This window comes from Squalius cephalus (assembly GCF_949319135.1).
Source record: "Squalius cephalus genome assembly, chromosome: 20".
Lineage (NCBI taxonomy): Eukaryota > Metazoa > Chordata > Actinopteri > Cypriniformes > Leuciscidae > Squalius > Squalius cephalus.
The window spans coordinates 12,654,889-12,677,268 of record NC_137141.1 but is presented as its reverse complement, the minus strand read 5'-3'; the positions used below and the strand labels follow the sequence as shown (position 1 = coordinate 12,677,268).

General features: G+C 38.8%; 1 protein-coding gene across 2 annotated transcripts in view; it reads left to right on the top strand.

The window, feature by feature from the left end:
* The window catches only part of kiaa0586 (KIAA0586 ortholog), a 123,880-nt gene that overhangs the window by 18,534 nt on the left and 82,966 nt on the right, over window positions 1-22,380 (top strand). The window lies entirely within an intron of this gene.

The following is a 22,380-nucleotide window of genomic DNA, read 5'->3' as shown; positions in this document are numbered from 1 at the left end:
GTGTGTGTGTGTGTGTCTATTGCACTGCAAAATGCATCAAATTTCAAAATAGGTATTGAAAGGGTTTGTAAATATATTCTGCTGAAATATATTCCCCTCATTGAATCATGCATATGAATTAAGATTTCCTTGCCAAAATATTTGCATATTCAAAAAACAATGGCTCGTATGGCAGCACAATAGATTTGCGAGGCACTTTAGTTCGGTTTTGTGTAATACATCCCTAATCCTTCTAAACCTGGTGAAGAGTTTAGTTTGTCGTGCTTTGTGGTGCATTGCAGTGATCTTGTCGCTGCTGCTCTGTCTGTGAGGAATCAAAGGTGTGGTGTCTGGTTCAGGATGGAGTGGGCTTCTATTGTCATGCTAAAACTGACTTGGGTTTGAGGTGCCCTTGGCTGTCTCCGTAATCACATGGGTTTCAAGTTTCAGTGCACATACAAAGAAAAAATAAACAGATACACCAACCCCACCCATTACAGAAGGCGGGGGTCGCACTTCCTGTTTACTGCACATGCTTCTGTGGCGTCTTGAGTGTGTGTGTTAAATTCTGCACCTTTTCATGGAATGCTTTGAGACGCAGACAGCTGGAAGATGTGGAGTAGACCCTTCAATTGGCTTTATAGTAAATATAATCCTTGCAAATGCATAAATGCTCAAGAAATCGCACATGATTATTTTGAGTGGCCATTTAAGGATGGAGATATATCTTAATGATGTCAATACAAGCACAAATCCCATTACTGCCTTTGTGCTGCTTTTTTTCAGCATAATACATTTCTATCCGTGTTTGCAAGGCATTTATTGATCCGCTGATGTATTTGAACCTCTTTTACAGTGTGTTGGATTTATTTGTGCTGCTGCAAACATCTCAAAATTAATTTTAATCTCTAACTCTAATGTGGTAGCCTGTCTGTTTCGGGAACATTTGTTTTTGGTCGCATTGTAAAATCACTGCAGTCTGTCCACCCTTTGCTAGCTAGTGAAGCCAGCGGCTTCTTCCCCTCCTCCAATTCCCTTCATCCCCATAACACACTCTCTCTCTCTCTCTCTCTCTCTCCTTCAAGGGAGAAGTTTCCAGTGGATAAAAATACAGCCACTCCAAAGGTTACGCTGCAGTGCCATCGTGCACAGTTGCCCATGGTAACAGCCTTGTTCAAAACATCATTTATTCAGGAATGTGCGGAGAGGTTCAGCGTTAACCCTGCGTGTGCCGGCATTTGGCTGTCTGCTCCGCTGTGTTTTGCATGTCTTTTGTTTATCATTTTGTTTTATAATTACAATACCGTTTTCTTGCTGATATTGTTACATTGTTTTCTTGTCATTGGAATGAATAACAGTGCAGTTACAGTGGGCGTGAAATCTCAAAATCCAAACAACAACCGGTGGATAGAACCAGGTTCTTACCTTTTTCATTTTTTTTCCTTTGTTGATAATCCATTTTACTCGGATGTACATCATAATAATGGAAGAAAAGATCTGTCGCGATGTTCATTTCATCACAACTTCACATATTGATTGCCATTCTTTGCCCATTTGTACAGCAGTCTGTTCATCATACTGCTTTAGAAGTTATTTTTCTGCGCTGCTAATGCTTTCCTTATTGCTTAAAATAATTGTATTGCATAAAAATAGTTTTCGGGCAGGTTTCCTGATACCCATTCCATTGGGTTACGTTAATGTTGCAAACAAACAACATAATGGGGAAATCAGCCTGCGACTGGCTTAAAGTTGTCTGTGCATATTAAACTGGTATATGCAAAACTATTTTAACCATTCAACCTCATACTCCCCACCGCATCAATGCACCCCTGACTGCGATATGACATTTAACTCTCTGCGCTTGTGCTTGTTATTTGGCACCAACGGAGGAGGGAGGGGGGTTATGTGCAAAAAAGGGTTATTCCCATTTTGTTTTCATTCACTGTGCCTCCGAGCATAACCATTTATAGACGGTGATGTCAGCACTATCTTCCATAGCCCAGGGCCTCTTTGGCACATAATGTATGCAATCTCAGACATTCCATTCCTGCCTCGCAAATAAGCTGCGGGCTACAGCGGGCGTGTGCTTCCCCCTCTTTCTGCAGATATTAAAGGCGCAGAGGGGGAATTGATTTTCTCCTGCTTTTCACTCCCACTCTCTCGTTGAGTTTATTTTTTGGCTGCTTTTTTCTTCTTCTTTTCTAGCGCAGAGAAACTAGACCGTAAATTCTTTTTCAACCTTTGGGAACGGCATGTTATTTTTAATATGATTTAGTGCGTCTCTCAGTATCAGTTTTGATTTTGCAAATGGCTGAATTCACACTTTTGTGAATGTGTTATTAAATAAACATCTTTTTAAAGATCGTGATTCGTCTCTATTTTTATCAGCCCCTTATATAAGAACATACGCCTCACTGAACAGACACAGCTCCGGTCTACCCTTGACTAATGGCATGTGGGTTGTAAAAAGGGGGTCCGTTTTGGCAGTGTTTCAGATGTTTTTCATTAGCTTGTAAAGGACATCAATTTTCGGATGGAATTCCAATTTGCATTTCAGGGCCGGTCCCTCCTTGAGGGCCAGGGCCCTGTTACGGCTTCCTGTAGATTCCCGCCGGAGAAGTAGTGGGGTGGGGGGCTAGTTTGGGGGAAGGGGATTGTTTCTGAGCACATGGAAATGGCCTATAGGGCACCATGGAGACTCCGTCTGTCTTGAAAAGCTCGCTGGCTGGATTGTTCAAGGATGGTTTCACTTGATTGATCTAAAGTGTTGAACTGAGAAGAACCCACTGAATACATGCCGAAGTGCAATTTTTGTATCTTTTGACTGCTTTCCAATTTAGGTTTTATGCTTTCAAACGACTATAGTGTGTGAAATGACACATGTTTTGATATTCATCACATTTTTCCTACAAAACACTGAGTACTAAACATTCCTTCCTTTGTTTTTAGTTTGCAGACGGACTGGCTGGTTGGAAGGAAAGGGTTAATTTGTAACCACGGTCTGTGTGGCTCTTGGCCGGCTCACTGGAGAAATGTAGCCCCCTTTCATTCTCTGGGTTGTTTACACGAATGGCAGCCATTTTAGACTGGAGCTCTGCTAACACAGAGAGGTCTCGGGTTTCTTAGGCTTTCACAGTGCAGCGAGTTCAGTCAGCGGCTTGTTCTGTCATCCATCTTCCATCGGGGGCCCTTCCCCCCCCTCACACATTCACACACACACACTCTCTCTCTCATTCTACAATCTGGTCACCATCCACTGTACTCTGAGAGCTGTATACTGTTCACTTTTAAGTTCTCTGTTGTTTATTAAAGCAGTAAGCCACTTGAGGCCGAACATTATAGTGATTTTTCCACGGCTAAGCTGTGTTTTTATTAACGCACTGCGGAAGTGTACGTGTTGCATCAGCAATATGATAAAACACAACAATGTTCAGTATGTAGTTAAATTTATCATCATTATTATTAATAATAATATTTAAAAAAATCATCCTTTTTTGGATTGGCTTTAATGTATTAGTCAAATGTATTTATGGTAGACACAAATTTTTAATACGATACTATATATATATATATATATATATATATATATATATATATATGTATATATATATATATATATATATATATATATATATGTATATGTATATATATATGTATATGTATATATATATGTATATGTATATATGTATATATATATGTATATATGTATATATGTATATATATGTATATGTATATATGTATATATATATGTATATATATATATATATGTGTGTATATATATATATATATATATATATATATAATTTTTTTTTCTGCTTTTTCATTTAATTTCATACATCTTTTATTTAAATATATATATATATTTAAAAAAAAAACTTTTTATAACAAATTAATTTTGATTTTTTACATTATATACAGTATATTACAGTGATAACACAGACTGCTGTTTTGTTTTTGACTTTTTTCATTTTTACGTTTAATTGCACTCTTTCTCAAGGCTTTTGTGTGTCCTGTTCTCTCGTTTGCCCTTTTTTTCCTCAGTCACTCAACCTTGTCTTGTCCTAGATTTGAAAGCACATGCTCTCACAGAGCTGTTAAGGGATCAGGATTCTGTGTCTGCATTAGTATCTGTCTGTCTGTTGCCTTGATCATGTACCAAGAAACACAGATGATCTCACTGGACAAAAACCATCAGTATTAATAGCAGCGAAACTCCCATGTAATGAAAACCTTCCCAACGACCTTGTGGTGAAACCAAAGGTTGTCATCTATCGCAGCTGCTAGACAAGACGATGGGTGTGGTTTGCCCACTGAAGGGTCTAATTGGAGGGCTCTTTTAAGGTGATGTCATTTATTTGTCTATGGGTCTTTAACTTAGCACTGTTGCTTCCCCATCACTCATGCATTATTCCAGACCTTCTGATTGGATCTAATCAGGTGTTCCTCTGTGTCTAAACAACCCCAGCCCATCTTCTCACCTGGAGTGGTATCATCTGCTTTCATTAGGAAATGAGTAAGATTGATCAGCCGATGCCTCCTGAGTGGTTTCTTACAATCATGTCAACAAATACATCCTCTATTTACGAGATAGATTTAGCCTTTTCTAGAATCAATAAGCCGTGTATGTACTGTATGAAAGCAGCTCATTTGTTTGATTTACCAAATGATTTTGTACGCATGTTGATATTTGTTCTGCAGTAAATGCTAGTGTTGAATTGAGCTGACTTTGACCTTTTCTGTTTGGTTGATCATCCAATAGGCCAATAGTGTGATCAGTTCAATGGGCAAGTAATCAGAAATTACCCTACCATGTTAGATTATAGATTTTCTTTTAATTATGTGTGTTTGGATCTTTGCATAATTTTCAATATCTTACATCTGAAGATTGTTCCATTTGGGTCCAAGACTGACCCAAAAAAAAAATTTTTCCAAGAATAAGTAATTTTGTTTTTGCATTACATTAAAAAGAATTTCACGAAAATAATGCAAAACATTTTCTTAATGGTCACAAAACATTAATTTGTCTTAATTATATATAATATTATATAATATAATATATATAATATAATATAATATATTATATATAATTAATATTTCTTTATATATAATGTAAAATAATATAAAAAAAATTAGATTCCCCCCCCCTCCCCGTAATAATAGTCCTTTTCCCTTCCACCGATGTGTCAGAATGCAAAACAAGCAGTTATGTTCTGAAATAACATTAATATTTAATATTCCTTGTCTCAACAGCTGAAGTCTTACTGTGTGTCTGTACTCCCCCGTTCATTTTTCCCTGTATTTTATTCCACTCCCGTCTTCCCCTCTTTTGTTGACTGAACATTTTCGCAGCGTATCCAGCTGCCGCCTGCCGTGCGCTGTGCTCCATGACCTCAGCTCCTGGCTGCTGATTGGTTAATATAGACTTTGACAGTACTGCAGCCCGACCGCCACCAATACCCCCTGCAAACAGAGGTGTTTCAGATGAGTACAGCCGCAATCACCTTCCTCCTGTCACCTGGGCTGAGTGTGAACCCCCCCCACCCATCCACCCCCCAACATGTAGCCCATCTGTTGCGTGAATGAGACCCGTGATGGTGCTTCATTACAGAGTGTTAGAGGAATGTCAACAGCTGAACCAGACTTCCCTTCACACTTCCAGACTTGAAATAAGTAAAGGGAAAAAGTATGTGTAAATTGTTTTCGCAGATGGTTTATTTTGGGCTTGGCTGTGATGCTGTTCACGCCAATCTTGAAATGGTATAACTCAGGAATCCTATTGAAATTTGACTAAAGAATGAAAGAATGTCATTGACAAACTCTCCTTTGTTTGTGTGTGTGTGTGTGTGTGTGTGTGTGTGTGTGTGTGTGTGTGTGTGTGTGTGTGTGTGTGTGTGTGTTTCAGGCCCTGCTGCTCTCTTGTCATGACTGAATTGAAAACACTGAGGCCATTGATAAAATTTCCATTAAAGTGGATGAATATTGAAACGAGCCACATGATAGATAGATAGATAGATAGATAGATAGATAGATAGATAGATAGATAGATAGATAGATAGATAGATATGCACTCATCAAGGCTGCATTTATTTTATATAAAAAAATACAATAATATTGTGAAATGTACATTTACATTTTGTTCAGGAAACCATTTTTGAGGAATCCATGATATAGTTTTTCAGGATTCTTTGTAGAATAGAAAGTTGAAAAAGTACATGAGATGTTACATGTCTGCCAACTGATATATTCAGGCCGTCACTATGTGGTTGCTAAGATGTTCTGAGTCATTGTTAGTTTTGTTGGTTTGCGGTCGTGTGAGTGAATTGTCAGATCTGCACATTAGCACAGGTTAAAATCTCACACTTTATTTAGTATTTACAACTCCTAACTTAATAAAACAGGCTATGTGACTATGAGGAATGATTACCTCATAATGAACATCCTTATGCAAGTTCGAAGGACTTTATTTAACTGAAATGCACTGTCTCCAGTGATTATCCCTCCACGTGCCAATGTTGGCGACCCCTGGTCTAGGATCTAAATTTTACCATTGATTAATGTTGTGTGGATTTGTTGTTTGTTAATTTTGGAATAACAGGTGTTGTATTTAAATGGATGAGGTAGGCTCCAAAATGTAATAGTTTCACTCAAATCCTTAAGTATAAAATAATCCCCAAGTATAAAATAGTAACAGTGATGCTTGCACTTAGCTTTGCACCATTTTCATATTCTCCAGTGCCTTTAGTGGAGTAATATTACCAAACCGTGATTGGCACCGTCTTTGACATTTCCCGCAAATGCCGTGTGTGGTGCACTGTAGTCTGGCATGGCATTAGATTGCGTGGCTCTTCATGTCTTCAGTGTGATTAGGAGATGGAGATTCTTTAAATAGAATGCCAATGAAGGAGTGCATGGTCTGATTGGCAGTGGCAATGTATAATTCAGTTTTCAACCCCCAGGATTCAGAGCGAGTCTGTGTTCTGATTACTAATCAGCAGACACGGTGACTCTCCCCACCTCCTCTACGGCAAGAGAAGGCACGGCCAGCTATCAGCTGCTGTGTCTGTCATGAACTGTTGCGTGCCAATCTGGAGAGCCCCGCTAAAAGAGGCAGGCGGGGGTGAGAGAAAACGCCTGTTACCATGGAGAAGCAGACCTGGGGTGATGGTGGTTGGTTGTAAAGTCTAGGTCTTTTTAGTCTCCAGATATCCTGTTTTTTTTTCTTTTCTTTTCCTCTTCTCAGAGCCCTTCTGAATGCCCTGCGGTCCATGGGAACGTACAGTTTCCTGCAGTGTAGAAGAGATTTTGTGGCATTTTTGCATGTGGACAGCTGCAGTAGAAGTCAGTAGTTTAGTACTTAACCGTAAGTAATACACTTCGACGTCCAATTTGTCGTCCACCGTTTGTGCTACAGACCTGAAATCATGTGGCATTTGGCAGAAGAGGTGCACTGTGAAAAATATCCTGCTAGATTTACGGATAAAAACAGCAGCTGTGGTTGCCAGAAATGAGATGTGGTGGAAATGTTTCAGGTATTATGGGGTGGCAAATCAGTAGCTGTGTACAACTTATAACTGTATATTTGATTAATGAATGTAATGTTAGCTAACTAGAATTCAAAATCAGATTTTTCCCTTAAAATATACTGATAACCACAACAACAAAGAGGTTAAAAAGAAAGCTACATGATAAATCATAAACATAAAACATGGTCAATACTTGTGTATAGACTTTTAGGAATGTCTTTTTTTCACCGATTTTATGTTTTTCGTCATTTTTACTTAAAAAGACCATACATTTGACAGTATGTTACTGTAAAATTACATAGCGTGATGAAAAGCATTTACAATATTTCACTCTGCTTAGAATAAACAGAACAATATCGTGCATTGGTGTGGACGCTGATATAGCTATCATTATAGTTATCGTTCTTGGTGTGAATGGACCTTTAGACATAAGATTAGAGTTAAAATAACATTTTTTTCCAAATTTCAAAAAGTTTCATGAAGTAGCTGTTTTTTCCACGCCAATGATTTTAGTAGCACCGTAGGTGTGATGAAAAATAATGCCCTTGACTTTGTAAAGTGAACGTTTTATGTGTATATTTTACAGCCATCTGACTGTGAAGGTTAATTTATGGTCAGCGTCTATCTCTCACTCTTGTTTTCTCACTGGTTTTGGCTGTCTCTCTGCTATCCATCATATATCTCGCTTCTCATCATGATTTTGTTTTTGTTCTGGAGCCAAACTTCTTTTGTTTCAACTGTCCGACCCGTTCACATTTCTGGTAATCAGAACCAGAGCCGCTCCAGGAGTCCGACGTCCCACTAGCCTGGGGTGAATTCTGGCGGTTTGGTTGTACTTATTCACATTCCATGGCACATTTTTTTGTTCAAGTTTGAAATCTCGCTGAAATGTGGGCCTAAGAGTACAATCTTTCCAGCTTTCCTTTTTTCCTCTTTGTATCCTCAGCATTTTACAGCTTCCCAGAAAACATTGTCCAGCTTTTCTCAAATTTAAAACCCATTACTGAATCTTAGCCAGTGGCTAAATCAACCTTGTGTTCCCATGTTTTCTGCACAATAATCAGATATATATAATATCCACCGAGGGAGTTCAGAGTGAGGATGAGTCATAGCTAGTGTGGTTTTAAATCATAGTGCTTCATTCACACCCTTGAACGCCTGCGTCGTCTTTTTTAAAGGTTGTGATTTGCTCATTCACACGCTTTTGCTGGATCCACTATAGTCAGGAGGACTCCTGCTGGTTAGTATGTGGTATTGCATGTTGCATCATGGATCTGTTTTTTTGTTCAGTGATAATTGCATTCTACTTGTTTTGAGCTGTTGAATAGCTTATTGACTGTACTATCTCATCCCTTTTTTCTTCATCTAAATCAGCGTCAAAAGAAGTCACATCGCATCAATATTTCCTACATATCTCTGAAACACAGGCACCACCAATACGCCTCTTTATTGATTACTGGTTCACATGAACAAAACAGTTCCCTTCAAGTTCACCTCCTTAAATGGCACCAACATAAAATCAAAATTTATCATATTTACTTCCGTAACACACATTCCTTGTTTAATTGTGCAAAATTGGACGCCGCTTGGTTTTTGTTTTATATCATTGCCTTCAAAACAACTTTAGTTTTTACCCAACATCATCAATCAGTTTTTTGCCTTTCCCTCCATTGTGGTGCACTGTTCACATTCCCAATGGATTCATAAAAATCCCTTCTTTTTTCTTCTTTGAAAATCTTGTTTTGCTTGTTTGCTTGTAAATGCATCAAATTATGGAAGTACACTCTTTAAAATAAAGGTTCCAAATATGCTGTAAAAGAACCATATTTGGTTCCCATAAGAGCCTTTCAGTGAACAGTTCTTAAAAGAAACTTACTATGAAGAACATTTTAATAATCTGAAGAACCGTTAGCACTTTAAGGCCAGTTCACAGTGCACAGACAAACGCCAACAAACAAGTTGGCTGTTGGATTTAGAATTTTATGAAAAAGAACTGTCGTTCACACTGCCGACAAACACTGACTGAACATGTTCAGTCGGGTGAAAACAAACCCTGACCAACGCCAACAGGGGTAACACACTGATCCGACAAAACCCAACAAACACGTTTGTTGGTGTTTGTCTGTGCAGTGTGAACTGGCCTTTAAAGAACACACTGTTGTGTGTTGGAAAGATGGTAAATGTTCTTCATGGAACCATTGTTAAAGAATAAACCTTTATTTTTAAGAGTGTATTGTGCTTGACTTAAACTGCAAATACTCCGAAGGCCCACTTTTAAAACTCATTACCTGCGCTGACTACGGCAGACAGCGAGTCTAATGTATTGCAGCCTGTTTGCTAATGGCAGCCGCCAGTCCTGGCACAGATGTTGAGCTGTAGAGGAGCAGTGCCGCCCAAACTCCCTGTTCCTTCACGGTGATTAATGAAACCCCAGCTCACCGAGCTCCTCTCTCAGCCTCAACGGACCGATTCGGTCTCTCAGGTCCCCGCTGTATTTCCTTCATGCTGTCAGATTTATACCAGAGTGTAGTGCATATTTATGAAGTGCACTCTCCATTTGCACTCGTGGCTTGTTTTTCTTACATTTACTGTCCATGGCTCTGGATATTAATCATACGTCACTCACTCCCTCTGCTGCAGCTGTCGCTGCTGTTATGGTCGTACACCAGCCTCATAATTGAGCGAAACGCTCCAGTTCTGCAGGAAGTAGGTCTAAGGAGCCAACTCGTACACCAGGGTACTTGTGGTAAATGTTAACATTAAATTTGTTCTGTTTAAAGGACTTCATATTTCCTGCTGTATGCTAATGTCTTTGTTTAATATTCATATATCAGCTGTCCATTTTATATTCCACCCCAGCTCAAGCCAATCGCCTTGAACGCCAGTAGCTGGATCCCAAATTTGCATGCTAGCCAGACTAAGTAGTATGCAAAATGTTGATTAGTGCACCCCAAGTCAAGGTACTTTGAAAATAGTAATAACTGAGGTGCCTAGGTACTATTTTTCTGAAATTTACATCCTTGGCTTCTGTAGCACATTATTCCTTGAGCACTACATCAAAATTTTAAGAGCAGATTTTAAATGTTTGTATCTAAAATTTAACATACTAACATATGAACTTGCATATTAATAAATAACACTGTTGCTGACAGTATCTGTGGTTAAATGCAACTGTGGTATCAAGAATTATATGATGTTGTAGTTCATTCAAATACTGGTATATAGTCTTATTACATACCTAAAGTGGTAGTTCACCCAAAAATGAAAACTCTTTCATCATTTACTCACCCTCATGTTTTTCCAAACCTGTATGACTTACTCTCTTCTGCAAAAATCAAAGAAGATTGTTATGGCTAAAAACAATATTGGACCCCATTGACTTTCATTGTATAGGCAAAAATATAATAATATTCTTTTGTCTTCTCAGAAAACAGTCAAATACAGGTTTGGAAAGACATGAGGGTGAGTAAATGAATTTTCATTTTTGGGTGAACTAGCCTATCCCTTTAAAGCTATGTGAATGGGCCAAACTATGTAAATGAGCTAGGTGAATCGGACATCTTCTGATAGTTTGTCTTTGGTGTTGTTTTTAAAATACACTCACCTAAAGGATTATTAGGAACATCATACTAATACTGTGTTTGACCCCCTTTCGCCTTCAGAACTGCCTTAATTCTATGTGGCATTGATTCAACAAGGTGCTAAAAGCATTCTTTAGAAATGTTGACCCATATTGATAGGATAGCATCTTGCATTTGATGGAGATTTGTGGGATGCACATCCAGGGCACGAAGCTCCCGTTCCACCACATCCCAAAGATGCTCTATTGGGTTGAGATCTGGTGACTGTGGGGGCCATTTTAGTACAGTGAACTCATTGTCATGTTCAAGAAACCAATTTGAAATGATTCGAGCTTTGTGACATGGTGCATTATCCTGCTGGAAGTAGCCATCAGAGGATGGGTACATGGTGGTCATAAAGGGATGGACATGGTCAGAAACAATGCTCAGGTAGGCCGTGGCATTTAAACGATGCCCAATTGGCACTAAGGGGCCTAAAGTGTGCCAAGAAAACATCCCCCACACCATTACACCACCACCACCAGCCTGCACAGTGGTAACAAGGCATGATGGATCCATGTTCTCATTCTGTTTACGCCAAATTCTGACTCTACCATCTGAATGTCTCAACAGAAATCGAGACTCATCAGACCAGGCAACATTTTTCCAATCTTCAACTGTCCAATTTTGGTGAGCTTGTGCAAATTGTAGCCTCTTTTTCCTATTTGTAGTGGAGATGAGTGGTACCCGGTGAGGTTTTCTGCTGTTGTAGCCCATCCGCCTCAAGGTTGTGCGTGTTGTGGCTTCACAAATGCTTTGCTGCATACCTCGGTTGTAACGAGTGGTTATTTCAGTCAAAGTTGCTCTTCTATCAGCTTGAATCAGTCGGCCCATTCTCCTCTGACCTCTAGCATCAACAAGGCATTTTCACCCACAGGACTGCCGCATACTGGATGTTTTTCCCTTTTCACACCATTCTTTGTAAACCCTAGAAATGGTTGTGTGTGAAAATCCCAGTAACTGAGCAGATTGTGAAATACTCAGACCGGCCCGTCTGGCACCAACAACCATGCCACGCTCAAAATTGCTTAAATCACCTTTCTTTCCCATTCTGACATTCAGTTTGGAGTTCAGGAGATTGTCTTGACCAGGACCACACCCCTAAATGCATTGAAGCAACTGCCATGTGATTGGTTGATTAGATAATTGCATTAATGAAAAATTGAACAGGTGTTCCTAATAATCCTTTAGATGAGTGTATGATCCCAATGGCTTCATCAATGTCATCTCATACTAGTTTAGGACTTTAACTGTCCCAATTTACCTGTATTCACTCTACATACTTTTAGGTCATAGTAAAACTATGCAAATTGGAATACGGCCCATGGCTTTGCACGTTTAAACGGGCAAAGTTATTATCATTTTACATGGCTGTCTAGAATAATCCATTCTGATTGGCCCTCAGCAGTCACATGTTTTGTATACTACTGTTCAAAAGTTTGAGGTCAGAAAGATGTTATATTTTTTGAAAGAAATCAATATTTTAAGATATAGCAAGGATGCATTAAATAGTGTAAATTGACCGCTATACTGGGTAACTGAAAGTTTTCCCAGGCAAACAATTGCCTGATAAACAATTATATTTATTCTCACAAAACTTTAACTTAAATACATAGTTTTAAATCTGGCATAATTTATTCATGTGGTTCCAAACTTGTATGACCTTTTCTTATGTGTAACACAAAAGATATTTCATTTTCTGTTTAGTTTTTTTTTTTTACAATATAATACAATGAAAGTCAATGGGGTCCAGTGTTCTTTAGATCCTTCAAGAAAAATAATCTTTTGTGTTCCGCTGAAGAAAGCCATAATTAATTTTTACGTGCACAATCCCTTTAATGTCCATTCATTTGGTATGAATGCATGTAATAAACAGCACAATGTACAGTTAGCCAGTCATAATTGCAAAATAAGTCACTTCAGGATGGTACAAGACCAACTCACTGTACATAAACACATTACGTTGCTGTGTCCAGTTTAACAAAAGGAAAATGGACCACTTTAGGGTCAAAATGGTTTTTACTTAAGCTCCCCCTACCGTTTATGTCCCGTAGATATCAGTTACTCTGCATTAATTTGGTGTCGGAATTGACTATCACAGTAACAAAAAAAATGTAATGAGATTCCTCGTTGTCACTCCCTGTCTGCTGCAAGCATTCGCTCCAAATTTCATCTGACATAGTGAAGACTGCGTGTGATGTAACATCATATTTTCCTGAGTGCTGCGCTCTTTTTGACGTGGGGCGTCTGACTGCCGTGGGTGCCGTATTTAGTGCTGCTGGGAGACGTTTCGGTCTGTTGCCCTTTCCGTCAATGGGGCAGGCCGTGGGGGGGAGGAGCCCCTTAGCGTGTCATTCCAATGTGACGAACAGAGATGACACGGGCAGAAAATAACCTTCTATTTCAGCCCCAACCAAACCCCCTTTAACGTCTGATGGAACCAGCCAATCACAGCTGGCTCTGTTGCTAGGTAATGGCTCTGCCGCCCCCGTGCCCAAGTATGTTAATACAAGGCGAATCGCATCCCCCTTGCTGAGACGAGAGATCATACGGATGTGGGTGTGTTGGGGGTTTGTCTACTACAGTGAGGGAGAGCGGCTGAGATGATGAGAAAAAATACAAAGGCCAACAGGCAGAATTATAGGGGATAGACGAGAATGAATCATCGCAGTCAGATTCAGTTGGTTGGTTTCCTCAGCAGACGGCTTTATACAAAAACAACCTGTCTTCCATTTAGTGAACAGGTTCCCTCACATTAAAAAAGAAAGATCAAACTCTGTTCTTCATTTTTGTTTCTTTGTGTTTTAAAGGTGTAAAGGGTTTTGGACCCTATACAAAATCTTTCTATTGAATTCACACTATTTCGACAGTGAAATTCCATTGTGACACCGCCTTTACTCTCTCTCGTGTTGTTTCAGTAACTTTGTCTCTCTAGAACATGTTGTTCTTCCATTCTTTCTCTGAACAGTCTGTTAAATATTTTCTATTTGAACATATTGGAAAGTACTATTTATTCCTGTAATGTCAAAGCTGAATCTTCAGCATCATTACTCCAGTCTTCAGTGTTACATGATCCTTCAGAAATTATTCTAATATGATGATTTGCTGCTCAAGAAACATTTATTATTATTATCATCATCATCAATGATGAAAAAAGTTGTGCTGCTTAGTATTTGTGTGGAATCCGTGATGCACTATTTGCATAATTCATTGATTAATATAAAGTTCAAAAGATCACCATTTATTTGAAATAGAAGCCTTCTGTAACATTATAATAATCTTTACTGTCACTTAATCAATTTAATGCATCATTGCTGAAAGTATTAATTTCTTTAAAAAAATAAATAAAAAAATTAAATCTTACTGACCTTGAACTTTTGAACAGTAGTGTATAAAGTGCTTAGTATGCAAATTTCATGCATGGATTTCCCAAAGGAATTGGATTAAAATCCACCACTTGGTCCACCACTTGGCTGAAATTAATCATGCAATGTAGTTAGACCATGTGACAGTGTAGCATACTACTCTTTAAAACGTCTGCCATTGCATACTGTTTCGCATATTACTTCTAAAATTAGTAAAAAAGTAGGATGAATTTAGATAAACTGGCATCTCAGTTACAAATTTACTTGAATCCACCCTACATTTTGCACAGTATGCAGTAACATTATCACTATTCTGTTACTTTATGGGTGTTTGATGATTTTAATCACTATATTAGCTTTCTTATTTGACTTAAACCAACAATATCAGTTTTTTTCTTAGTATGGACTTGCATGTGTCCATTCCCAGTGCTCATACATCAGCCCTGCAGTCGCTGTGGTGTGTCAGCAGCAGGCCAGTATGCAGTGATGGACGGCTTGACAGAGTGACAGCCACCAGAACAAACACACCACACAAACACACGCATATGTATGTGCTTGCATTAATATGCATGAACCCTGCACACATGCCCCTGGTTGTTATTTGGGAAAAAAGACCTTTACGTTAATCAAAAAATGCATGAGCTTTGTATTAAGTGAGATAAATATTAATGAGGAAGCATGGTTTGGATGGGCGGATGTAGTTTAATAACAAGCGTATGTGTTCGCTGAGGAGAATGCTGGGAAGGCCGGCAGGACGCAGGCCAGTGAGCGGAATACTAATGCGGCTGCATATCTTTGTTCTGTTCCAGCCCTCACGTTTCTCTGGAGTCATTCACATGCAGTCGAGCGCACTGTGTCTGTGGACGTACAATCAGATTCTTGCCCCCTCCTAGAGCACATAAATATTGCTGTATTTGTTATCACACGCACAGGTGTTATTGCGGTACCTTTTGTGCTAGTGCAATCATTTGTCTTTTAGTGTGTTTCTAGTGTATGTTTTTAACAATAAGGTGCTCAAGGTATTTTTGGTGGTCGCTCAGTATTTATTTATTTATATTTTTTGATGCCTTATTGTTAAGCTATTTTATTCAGTTCCCCTCAATTTATACCGATCAGGCATAACATTATGACCACTGACAGGTGAAGTGAATAACATTGATTATCTCTTTATCACGGCACCTGTTAGTGGGTGGGAAATTTTAAGCTGGGTGCACTCTGCGATTTATTATAGTCCTTTACGATTGTTCCTTGTCAGACTGTACGGACATGATCGTCACTGTAAGCCATTTCACACTGTCGGATCTCAGTTGTCATTAATGTCAGACTGTACGACAGAAACGCGTTAAAAATGGACACGCACAAGAAAATTCGTCCGAAGTTTTACATCATCAATCAATGACACTTACGTTCACAGTGAGCTGCATTATACGCGGGATTGAAATGGTGGCTACAAAGAAATCTCTAACGTTCATTTTGGTCATGGCTTGTCTTGAAAAACGAAGACAATTTGACGGTCGTCGTTGGAGAAGTCACACTGCAGGACTGTGAGTCAAATCGTCGGATATAAAAGGTAAAATTTGATCGAAGGGGCATGAATTGGCTGTCGGTGAGCATGTCAAACTAACGATCAAAGACTTCAGATTTTAGCCTAGGATCAGAGACTTTTAGGATTTGCAAAATTTGTTTTAGATGGCCAAATTCGTCGCCACGATCGTACAGTGTGCACCCGGCTTTAGGCAGCAAGTGAACATTTTGTCCTCAAAGTTGATGTGTTAGAAGCAGGAAAAAATGGGCAAGCGTGAGGATTTGAGCGAGTTTGACAAGGGCCAAATTGTGATGGCTAGACGCATCTCCAAAACTGCAGCTCTTGTGGGGTGTTCCCAGTCTGCAGTTGTCAGTATCTATCAAAAGTGGTCCAAGGAAGGAACAGTGGTAAACCGGCGACAGGTTCATGGGCGGCCAAGGCTCATTGATGCATGTGGGGAGCGAAGGCTGGCCCGTGTGGTCCGATCCAACAGAAGAGCTACTGTAGCTCAAATTGCTCAAGAAGTTAATGCTGGTTCTGATTGAAAGGTGTCAGAATAGACCGGTGCGTCGTGCAGGTGTCGCTCATCATCAATCACGCCACCAGCTTCGCGCCGTTCTCCCACGGCCCTCGGCCCACAGACGTTGTTGCATAAACGTGTTGGATATTCATATTTTGTAATCAAGTGGTAAATTTTTTTTTGCTCAAACAAAACACTAATTTCGCTTCAGAAAATTTAGATTAAACTACTGGAGTCACATGGATTACTTTAATGATGTCTTTACTACCTTTCTAGGGCTTGAAATTGGTAGTTGCGTTGGCTGTCAATAGAGGGACAGAAAGCTCTCAGATTTCATCAAAAAGATCTTCTTCTGTGTTCCGAAGATGAACAAAAGTCTTAACGGGTTTGGAACGACATGAGGGTGAATAATTGATGACAGAATTTCCATTTTTGGGTAAACTAACCCTTCAACAGCCTTGTGAAAGGACACTTCATAAAGGGTTTTAGTTCTTTCACTGGAAAATAAATGTCCATTTTATTACTCTGCATATGTTTGGTTGTCAATGCAACATTTTTTAGAACATTTTACTGTGCAAATATGACTTGTTGTGTGTTCACGAATGATGTTTGTGTTCAGTAGACTGCGTGTGTGTTCTCTCCTTCTCTCCCTGCTGTAGCCGGACCTTTTCCAGGGGGAGTTTCACCACATTAGTGGACTCCAGTCTAAATGTCACCCACTTCTGAAAGACAACCCCTCCCTGCACCAGCAAGGAGCCCCTGCAATGACCTTGATCCCGTAGAAATGTCATGGTATCCACCCCGCCTTGACATTACACTGGAGAGAAGGGACTATATTTGCACATGAAGACTCTTGCCATTAAATATCCCACACAACCATTTGTTGAACCTTCTGTTTGCTTGGCTTTGAATGGCCCTCGTGTTACTTTTACTCTCTGTCATTTGTCTTTGTATTACACACTGGTGCTTGCGTAGTTAGTCTACCTAATATAGCAGCATCTGTAATAGAGCCTCGTAAATGTCTGATTTAAAACGTTAGTCAAGTTTATCATTTAGCGTTATTTGTTTAGTACAGGCAAGTGTCTTTTTACATATTATCATTACAAATAAAGAGTCATTTCACACATCTAGCTCGCCTTTAAAAAACTGCACACAGTTGATTTCATTAGAGCCATCATAGGAATAAATTATGTTTTAAAATATATAAAAATAGAAATTAGGTTATTTAAATTGTAATAATATTTAAAAATAATGCTTGTATTTTTGATTAAGCCTTGGTGAACATAAAAGACTTACCGACCCCAAACCTTTGTACAGTACTGTACTTTTTAGTACTTTATTTTATGGAAAATGTGTTGTAATTTATTTTTCTTTGGAACATATGTGCACTGCTGCCTAGGATTTCGGCTTTAGACGTTGTATAACAGCCTAAGTTAAAATGTCTGTTCTGGAAGAACATGAAAACGTAAGTTATGGGCCCACAGTGTGACGGAAACCTTAAGGGATTGTAAGAGGAGAGTTTCATCATTCTGGTGTCGCATTCAGCACTGTCCTCATCTCTGGTTCTCTCCTTCAGGCCCAACTGTGTTCTGTCCTGTAAAATTGCTTTTAAATTACATTTCTAGGTTTCTTCTAAGATTTCCTTTACTATCTGTGGAGGAGAGGAAATAAATATCCATTCGGAATATCCCATTTCATCTACTTTTGCGCAATGGAAGTTGACAGTGAGCTGGACGCAATGTACCGGTCAGGTCTTTAACCCTCAGTGTTTCCCATTATAGCAGAATATACAGTCAAACCAGAATTTATTCAGGCACCTTCAACATTTCTCACATTATTACAGTTTATTCGCTATAGTTGAGAAAATGGTAATAAAATATGACAAGAAGAACTCTGACTTATCAAATATGATTATTGATACTTCACCGGTTTTGGCCATCCTTCTGAGACTGTCTCACAAATGAATTAGGTTGAATATCTGTCAGCTGTTAAATTTAAGTACACAATTAGATAATACCAATTTAGCTCAACCAATTACCAAGCAATGCTTAATTTTGTTCAGTCTGTGTTGTAAAAAGTTCGCATTAGCAATTAAAGAAAAAAAAAAACACTTAAGCAAAACATGGTCAGGTCAAAGTGTCTGAATAATTTTTGGTCCCAAATTTGTATACATTTTACTATATTAAGAATTTTTGGAATAAGAATATTATAGAATTTTTTTTTATAATATGTCACAGTTTATTTTATTTTGCTATCCTCACTTACATAAATGAACTATAGTGTCCTGCACCCACTAGTAAAAAAATAATATATTTTGGTTTGACTGTATATATTAGGGCTGTCAGTTAAACCTATTAATTTAGTGAATAGACATTTTAATTAAAAGCATAAATCCAAGCTTACCAACATCCATAATGTAATATCTTAGCATTATCTTCAATTGGATGTTTTTCTCAATAAATATTGACATATGCAATTCATTAATCAGAATATTATTATAATTAATTTGAAGTGTCAGCCCTAATAAAGATTAGCATAGTAAGATTTTAAAATAACATCTGTAATAATTTGATAGTATCCTCATCCAGCGCCTCTATTACAGAGCACATTTACTCTTCATTCTCGATCTGAAAACATAATCATCTGAAAATCGGATATGATGAAGAGTGTTAAAGGAAGCAGGGCACCCTGTGCAAATCATGATGAATGTGTGCGAAGGAGCCGCGCTCACCCATGCTGTGCCGCCAGAGCTTCACTTCGCAGCCTCTGGCATCAGGTGGCCGGATTTAAATAGCAAGGGCCGAGGCCACATCTGTTGCGGCTGGTCTGGTGGAGAGAGCCGCCGATGCTCGGGTCTGTGTGTGTGAGATGACATTTAGATGAGTGGGGATTTACCCAGCAGCTGCGCAGACGTTGGTCGGCATGATGGATGATGGGTCCGGTTGCCTAATGTACAGCACAGAAAAACAGTCGTGTGCTGTTGCTCGAATGCTTGTGTGGATTTTTGTAAGAGGCAATGGTTCCCTTCTAAACCACAATTATCTGTAGTTTGTTTGTTTGTATGTGTGTGTGTGTGTTTCTGTAACAGCTTTACGTTTATTAGAGACAAATACATAAGCTTAGTTCTGCTGCATACCAATTGTATCTACACTGTTCAGAAAATAATACTAGCGATTAATGTTTCAAGCTTTTATGCTACTTTTTTGTCACATGACCTCATTGTGACATTTATTCACCGTGTGGGTCTGGAAATTAATATGCATCTGTTTTCTTTTCTTTTGGCTTAAAATAACTTTAATGTGTCAATAATGAATCAAGAAGGAAATGTTTAAATTTTTAGATTGATATTAACCCTTGTGTGGTGTTCATATTTTTGTTACTCAGCCACTGTTCGTGGGTCTGGTGGACCCGCTGCATTTTTGGGTTTTTAATTCAACACAATCAAAAATGTTATGTTAAAATACTCAACAGATGTTTACTTCATCCCAATTACAAGCAATATGAACAGCATATATGGTTATATTTTCTCTTTACCTTTGTTAGATCACATTTAAGAATTGCAACCTCGTGTGGGAATGGCAGGAGTAGAAACACAAAACTCACTCTTGCACTCTTTCACACTTACACACAATCACTCTCTCACACGCACGCACACACATACACACACCCACAACACACATGCCCACAACACACACACAAAACACACACCCACACACACATACACATGCACACACACACACACTCACTTGGATATGTGGTGTACGGTCACTCTCCATAGGCATAATGGTTTTTCTAATGTACAAACTGTATAATCTATCCCCCTACACTAACCCTACCACTAAACCTACCAATCACAGAAAACTTTTGCCATTTTTTGAATTTCAAAAAACACCATTTAGTATGTTTTAGTATGAGGACACAGATGTCGTCATAAACCATGTTTACGTTGTAATACCCATGTCATTATACACATTTGTGTCCTCATAAACCATATACAAGAACATACACACACTAACAGCAGGCCCTGACAGGAGGAGGACAGAGTAAAGGTACATACAAAGGACCTACAATTTCCACACTTTTATTAGCCCCGGGTCCAGTGGACCCGAACATCCTGTGTGTAATATAAATGTGTAGGGGGGGTGTACAGTGTGTTTTCATTGAAAATGTGTTCTGATATATATTCCTCACAGAAAATGAGCCAAGGCCAATGAGTCTCAGTTTGAAAAAAATAATTAATTGTATCTTTTTTCTTTTGATAAAAAATGAAAACGGGTCCAACAGACCCGAACACCATACAAGGGTTAATTGACATTGCTTGTAGTTCATTCATCGCTTTGGATACGTGTGCTCTAGTAGCGTCCTGAAAACCATACAAATATTGTATGCAGTACACAGTCTATATACTGCAAAATAGTATGAGTAGTATAGTAGTATTATGCATTCCGAACCAATATATGGATATGGATACTCTTAAGATATTGTCTTCCTCTTCTAGACTATATTGTTTTGAATGCATACTACTAGTACTATTTTTGTGTTATGTATAGTCATGTGAATATGGATAGTCTTGAATATACTCTTCTAAATTATGTGGGTTTGGATGTTTCTCATACTATTTTTGCAGTATGCAGTTTGTGAATACACTTATGTGGATATAGTATTCCTCTTCTAGACTTTGGGTTTGGATGCATACTACCATACTAATACAAATTTTTCAGTGGGTATAGTGTTATGTGCATATAGGCTGGCAAGTTTCAATTACAGAGAAGCCTATGAAGGGGTGAGCCAGCTCTCAGATTTAATCAAAAATATCTAAATTTGTGTTCCGAAGATGAACGAAAGTCTTACGGAGATGGAACAACATGAGGGTGAGTAATTACTGACAGAATTTTTCATTTTTAAGTGAACTAACCCTTTAAGCGTAAGTATAGTCTTGGTGTGGAAAGTTGTGTTTAATTGGCTGTTTTGTTAAATAACGATTATGTCTGTCATTGAAACAGTGCGCGGTCACCTTTACAAATATAGTCAGCAGTCAGAAACCCTGCTGGTTTTTTGTTACCCAGGTCTCCCTCGCTCTGCATGAGGTGCACCTCGGCACAGTGAATAACCCAAATGCCCCTGACATTTCACTCTTCCTCACACAAATGATATCTCTTCACCAGACCACACGTTTGAAGCTCACACTGTTTCCTCCCTCCACATTACTGCATCCCACTGTTGCCTTTTCCTGAGTAATTGAGGTGAGATCAGTGGGAAACCTCGCCCTTCCTCCACCCTCTGCTTTCCCATCTCCTTTCACCTATTCAGAAAGCGGTTTTTCCCCTTTCGTTCCTGCTCCAGATCTGCTGTGACAGACAAATGAAGCCAGATACAGAGTGCTCTGATTGAACAGATGGGGAAATCACTTCTTCCTTTTCGTTCTTTGTTCTTTTGGATAATGAAGTCCACAGAAAGAGTGAATCTCCAAGCTTGAGGTTTGGTGTTTCATCAAGTTAAACCTTGGGTGATGTTTATCTAGACGATAAACCGAAAATGTGGCACACGTTGATAAAACGCACTTTTCCTCTTGGAGCTGACAGAAAGTCGATGTTCAAGTTGAGAAATATTCAAAATGTGTAACTATTACGCCCGACGATATGACAGGTGTCACCTATTGATTATGTTTTCATATTGGCACACAAACAACCCTCAAATGACTATGACAGGAGAAAAAGAAATCCATATTCCATCTGGCAGTGCATCAAAAGGACATCCGTGCACATTTTTAGAATGAATCCTCGACATAAACACGTGCACTCATTAAACGCCACAGTTTGTAGCTCAGAAATATCCGCGCTGTTCGTTG